We start from the raw sequence: 7,336 nt of genomic DNA, 5'->3' as shown, positions 1-7,336 counted from the left end.
GAGGAATGAAATAAATAGGAAGTGCAGGGAAGCTAAGACGAAATGGCTGCAGGAAAAATGTGAAGACATCGAAAAAGATATGATTGTCGGAAGGACAGGTTCAGCATACAGGAAAGTCAAAACAACCTTTGGTGACATTAAAAGCAACGGTGGTAGCATTAAGAGTGCAACGGGAATTCCACTGTTAAATGCAGAGGAGAGAGCAGATAGGTGGAAAGAATACATTGAAAGCCTCTATGAGGGTGAAGATTTGTCTGATGTGATAGAAGAAGAAACAGGAGTCGATTTAGAAGAGATAGGGGATCCAGTATTGGAAGCGGAATTTAAAAGAGCTTTGGAGGACTTACGGTCAAATAAGGCACAAGGGATAGATAACATTCCATCAGAATTTCTAAAATCATTGGGGGAAGTGGTAACTAAACGACTATTCACGTTGGTGTGTAGAATATATGAGTCTGGCGATATACCATCTGACTTTCGGAATAGCATCATCCACACAATTCCGAAGACGGAAAGAGCTCACAAGTGCGAGAATTATCGCATAATCAGCTTAACAGCTCATGCATCGAAGCTGCTTGCAAGAATAATATACAGAAGAATGGAAAAGAAAATTGAGATTGCGCTAGGTGACGATCAGTTTGGCTTTAGGAAAAGTAAAGGGACGAGAGAAGCAATTCTGATGTTACGGCTAATAATGGAAGCAAGGCTAAAGAAAAATCAAGTCACTTTCATGGGATTTGTCGACCTGGAAAAAGCGTTCGACAATATAAAATGGTGCAAGCTGTTCGAGATTCTGAAAAAAGTAGGGGTAAGCTATAGGGAGAGACGGGTCATATACAATATGTACAACAACCAAGAGGGAATAATAAGAGTGGTCGATCAAGAACGAAGTGCTCGTATTAAGAAGGGTGTAAGACAAGGCTGTAGCCTTTCTCCCCTACTCTTCAATCTGTACATCGAGGAAGCAATGATGGAAATAAAAGAAAGGTTCAGGAGTGAAATTAAAATACAAGGTGAAAGGATATCAATGATACGATTCGCTAATGACATTGCTATCCTGAGTGAAATTGAAGAAGAATTAAATGATCTGCTGAACGGAATGAACAGTCTAATGAGTACACAGTATGGTTTGAGAGTAAATCGGAGAAAGACGAAGGTAATGAGAAGTAGTAGAAATGAGAACAGCGAGAAACTTAACATCAGGATTGATGGTCATGAAGTCAATGAAGTTAAGGAATTCTGCTACCTAGGCAGTAAAATAACCAATGACGGATGGAGCAAGGAGGACATCAAAAGAAGACTCGCTATGGCAAAAAAGGCATTTCTGGCCAAGAGAAGTCTACTAATATCAAATACCGGCCTTAATTTGAGGAAGAAATTTCTGAGGATGTACGTCTGGAGTACAGCATTGTATGGTAGTGAAACGTGGACTGTGGGAAAACCGGAACAGAAGAGAATCGAAGCATTTGAGATGTGGTGCTATAGACGAATGTTGAAAATTGGGTGGACTGATAAGGTAAGGAATGAGGAGGTTCTACGCAGAATCGGAGAGGAAAGGAATATGTGGAAAACACTGATAAGGAGAAGGGACAGGATGATAGGTCATCTGCTAAGACATGAGGGAATGACTTCCATGGTACTAGAGGGAGCTGTAGAGGGCAAAAACTGTAGAGGAAGACAGAGATTGGAATACGTCAAGCAAATTATTGAGGACGTAGGTTGCAAGTGCTACTCTGAGATGAAGAGGTTAGCACGGTAAAGGAATTCGTGGCAGGCCGCATCAAACCAGTCAGTAGACTGATGACAAAAAAAAAGTGTATGTCCTACTTTAATGACCTCAGCATGCTTATCGATTTCAGTGATTTAGCTGCAACACAGGAACAAGAAGAAAGGTTATAGTTCCTCCTACAGGACCGCCAATACGAGCTTGCAGTTCCAACACATGTAGATACCTGGCTCTATAGTACATTTACGATGCGACATGTCACAGGGTAGACCATGACCTTTGCTCTCGATGTCATTCAGGACAACGAACTTTGACAGCTTACGCAATCACCAAATGTAGTCACAGCTGCAAATACAGACAACCGTCAACTGTATAAAGGAATGATGACAATGGAAATTTGTGCTGGTCTGGGACTCTAACGTGGATTTCCCACTTCACCTGAATGATTACCTTAGCCACTTTCACTATTCGTGCACGACTCATGGCCAGACCCAAACTTACATATGTTGTCATTCAAGCATCACAACCTATATTCATACACACATTACGTAATTCCCGTACAGGGGAGAACATTTTAATTGAATGCGCTGTCTCGTATAGGTGCATAAATATTATATTGCAGTGCCTATGTTGTTAAGAAAAACAATACAATGTGCCTTCAGATATGCATGCACAACATTGTGTTTACATAATCTGTGTTGTCCAGCAGTTTGCCCTACCATGAGAAATTATGGAACACTTTGTCTGGCCAGGAATTAAGGCAGACTACAGGAAATGGCCACACACCTGCATTCCATGGCAGTGCAGCAAAATTGGATGCCATACATTTCCATCCAAAGGCACATTTATATACTACCAAAATGGCGTTTCCAGCATGTTCACATGGATTTAATCAGACATTTGCCAGAATCCTGCAGCTATAAACAAATCCTTTTGGCTGTCAACCGTACAGCAAATTGTTTAGTGCCTCATCCATTGCAGGATATTATGGCTGAATCTAGGCCACAGTCATTCATAGACTTGTGGATATCTCGATTTGGATGCCTGTTGTCAATTTCGACTAACCAAGGACAACAATTCGAGACACTCCTCTTTGCAAAGCTTCCATGTAACTGCCTGCCAACTGCAGAGCAATGAGTAAGTGGAAACATGGCATCACACTCTCAAGGTCACTTCGATGTTCCATGATGCACAATGGACCAAAGCCTTGATGTGGATGTTACTGGGTGTCCACACTGCACACAAGAATGACCTTAAGTCCTCCCTTTCAGAGGTTTTAAGGTTTTGCCTGGTGAATACCTCACGCTGCTGGCAGACCTCCTCTTACATTCACTGCCGGTACCCACATTAGACTTATCATCCTCGATGCACCAACCTAAATGGCTCATCACTACTTATCGCACTGCCCCCTCCCCCACGCACATAGTGTAAGGCCTGTTTTCGTGCACAGGGCATTATGTTACTGCATTCACATCACCTGTGTGGTGACACAGTTAGTGCAGCATAACAACAGTAATACAATGGATCATAAAAAGTTCTCCAACACAGGGAACAGGCATTTTCAATACTAGTGAAACGCAAACTATCGACAGTGTTTCTCCAGTTGCTCAAATCCGCTTGACTGCTGGACGACAACATCTGATTCCAACACCACCGCTGAGGAGCTTCACGCCGATACCGCTGCTTCATCAGCAATTTTCGATATGTGCAAGACAGCCCCAGGCAACGCCGCCACCAACCACTCTCGCTCCCACTTCCGCAGACCTCCCCAACGCCAGCATTTCCACAAGACTACATGTCAGAAAGAGATAAGAGATACTTCCTACTCACTCAGTGGTGCTCCGCACTGGGAGGAGGTAGAGGACGGTGTGGCAGCATCAACTGCTGACATCAACAGCGACCGCCGGTATCGACACAAAAACCAATGAACAAGGTTGCCTCTTTGGAAGTTATTGTCTTTGTTGTCCTGTCCGTATTGTTCTACACTCTCATCTGATGGTGTAAATTGTACTCTGATTACATTAGTTGTACACGAGTTAATAAAGTAGGGAAGTGTACAATTCATGGCTTTAGTTCTTGGATATCATTCGTACTCACTGCCACACGAATTCCTATAAACGTTCCTCTGGTTCCCATAGGGTCAACCACTCATAACTTCTCTATTAAAGAATTATAAGCAGCTGCCTTCTTATCTCGATTGCTGTAGACATCGTTCTTAATTTTCCACAAACATATGTGCCACCTACACTTTGGGTCTAGTGCAGCAGGGGATACAACCCGTCGGCTTTGAACAATGACGTCACAAGTCGCCAGAGACCATGTATTAGAAAGATGAAAGAGCTGAGGAGAATGTTGAGAAACAAAGGAATGCGAGAGAGATAAACATTGATCTTGTCAAAAGCCGAGAAGCGATTCTTCTTAGTGTTGTAGCTCCCTTCAGTAGCTAATAAGTGTTTTTTGGCTTTTAAAAAAAAAAAATCTCACGAGATAGAATAAACTGATCCTCCTTTATTAAGCAATAGTGTTTTTTGGCTTTAAGATTCACATTCAATTATTTTAATGATAGCGCTTATTAGAACACAGAACTGCTTTATTATCTATGCCTCGAAGTGAAGACATTACTATCTATGACTAAGAAATGACGTCATTGTTCAAAGCCGATGGGTTGTATCACCACCACCTAGAGACAAGGCCGCGGCGCGAAATTCATAGCAGGTCGTGATGTCACTCCAAGCGGGCCACCATGTTGTGTTTCGAAGCGTTTGTTTATCTACACGAAAGTTGGATCGAGTGCTATATTCATGCTTACAACTAGCGATTACAGTGTTTACGTGTAGTGAAGCCACTGTGAACATGGTTTACAAGTGTTGTGTGCCAAGGTGTCGTGGGAAATACGGAACTCGACCGAAAGTAATGTTGTTTTCCTTTCCGAAAGATACGTATCTGCGTTGGAAATGTCTTTCAGCGATTCATCGGGACAATTTCCAACCCACTAAGCACACGAAGGTATGTAAAAACTATATACCTAGTACAATTATTATTTTTTCTGGTGGAATATCTTGCATTTTGGATACATTTGACTAAAATTGTGAGCAAAAGTTCGCAGTAAATGGGCCTAGTATTCGTTATCAAGTGGCTTTATTTTGATATTGAAAACGAAATATAAATTTGTGGCTCGTGTTACCTTTTATTCGTGTTTAAATTTCTCTGCAGTTCGTATTTTGTTACGCATTACCGTTACGTTTTATTCTCTATTTGTGAGTGGGTGGTATTTTTCTTCACTCTCGCATTAGTTAGCATGAGTGCTAACGAATGTTGAAACTGCTGTTTTCATGTTTAAAAAGCGATCTCTCTGTGTGAAGCATATCTGTTTTATTTTTCGATGTGTCAAACAATGGAACAAATTAATCTAGAAATAGGTTAAATTTATTATTGACGTTTTTAGCTTGACACATTGTCTCATTCCAACTGCTGCAAATGTCTGCTGAAGATTTGTAGATTTTCACTGTTGATTTATGCTCAAAATCTGCCATATTTTTACAGGAAAGAAAATTTACATTACAATAACAATGCATAATTGTTTATGTGAGGTGAGTTAAAAGTGATTGTTTGCTTGGGGAATGTACTCAGCTTGCCTGAGGGAGCTCTATAAACAGCTACACAATATTTATTTAGGATACTAAAGGCAGAGGAATTTAATATTATACACTGTATTAGTGTAGAATTTTTCAAGTGAGTGTAAATAATAGTTGTCTGGTCCAGAAAGAATGTACTTTATCACAGTGCATTTTTCACAAATGTACCTTGTTTTATCATGTATACCGCAATATTATTTACATCCCGCACTCGTACGTTTTCATTGGCTATTGATAAGTCTTATGCAATTACATCACCGGTAAAAAAGAATTATAAAATATAGTTTCTGCTATATCGCGATTGATAAAGTTACTTATTTTAACCATTCGGCAAAGTACTCTCCTCTTTGCGTGGTATCATTTGCCAAGATCTCGTTTCGTTACCTCCAGCGGTTTACGAGATATGACAGGCGTTATGAATATTTCATTCCCGCGCGTTGCGATCGGAAGTGAAGTTGCTGCAGATGCTCAATTTTTTCGAGATTGGAAGCAGATATTGATCCAAAGTTTTACGAAAATTTCAAAACCTCATCTGTATTTCATACTCAGCAATAGAATGTGTAATATGCATCAAACACAAATTCATAGTGACCCCTATTTTTGATGGCAACGTTCTCAAATTTGATACTCATCTGTGAAATACCACAATAGTTATGACCATTATCGAAATGATTGGCACTTCATCATGAAGCTGCCATGTAAAGCTAAAAGTATTTCAGAAATTAATTATTTTTTACGGAATAGGTTCTGTAAAACCGTTTGACAAAGATTTGCAGGCCGTGCGTCTCGATTCTTTAAGCGCAGCGCCAAGCCAACCCTGGCCCGCTTTGCGTGACGTCACAAGAGCGCGCCGCGGCCTTCTCTTTAGGTGGTGGTGGTTGTATCCCCTGCTGCACTAGACCCTACACTTTCCAGTAAATTCACCAATGGACTCTCTAGACTACTGACGAGTATCTGCCATTTTAAAATTCACTGTGAAAACTCTGACGAGAAATTCTATAGTGAACAAACAGCTGAATCAACACGCTTCGCGGGCTAGGTTTGCGGCGATGTTGTACACACGCTATGATTTGTCTGCACAGACGTGGTAGCTACCCACAGTTTTCAGCAATGTTGCTCAAATCTCCACCTCCAGCTTCGGGTCTAGTGCAGCAGGGGATACAACCCGTCGGCTTTGAACAATGACGTCATTCCTTAGTCATAGATCGTAATGTCTTCACTTCGAGGCATAGATAATAAAGCAGTTCTGTGTTCTAATAAGCACTATCATTAAAATAATTGAATGTAAATCTAAAAGCGATCGCTTGATATTGGGTGCATCATTTTACTGATTGCTTAATGAAGTAGGATCAGTTTATTCTATCTCGTGAGGTTTTTTTTTTTTTTTAAGCCAAAAAACTCTTATTACGTACTGAAGGGAGCTAGAACACTAAGAAGAATCGCTTCTCGGCTTTTGACAAGATATTGCTTAATAAAGTAGGATCAGTTTATTCTATCTCGTGAGATTTTTTTTTTAAAAAGCCAAAAAACACTTATTAGGTACTGAAGGGAACTGCTTAATAAAGTAGGATCAGTTTATTCTATCTCGTGAGATTTTTTTTTAAGTCAAAAAATCGTTTCTTTACTGATTGCTTAATGAAGTAGGATCAGTTTATTCTATCTCGTGAGATTTTTTTTTTTAAAAACCAAGAAACTCTTATTACGTACTGAAGGGAGCTAGAACACTAAGAAGAATCGCTTCTCGGCTTTTGACAAGATATTGCTTAATAAAGTAGGATCAGTTTATTCTATCTCGTGAGATTTTTTTTTTAAAGCCGAAAAACACTTATTAGGTACTGAAGGTAGCTGCTTAATAAAGTAGGATCAGTTTATTCTATCTCGTGAGATTTTTTTTTTTTAAGTCAACAAACACTTATTACGTACTGAAGGGAGCTAGAACATTACGAACAATCGCTTCTCGGCTTTTGACAAGATA

Source organism: Schistocerca cancellata, chromosome 3 (assembly GCF_023864275.1).
Source record: "Schistocerca cancellata isolate TAMUIC-IGC-003103 chromosome 3, iqSchCanc2.1, whole genome shotgun sequence".
In the NCBI taxonomy this organism is placed as follows: Eukaryota; Metazoa; Arthropoda; class Insecta; order Orthoptera; family Acrididae; genus Schistocerca; species Schistocerca cancellata.
Note: the sequence above shows the minus strand (reverse complement) of the source record.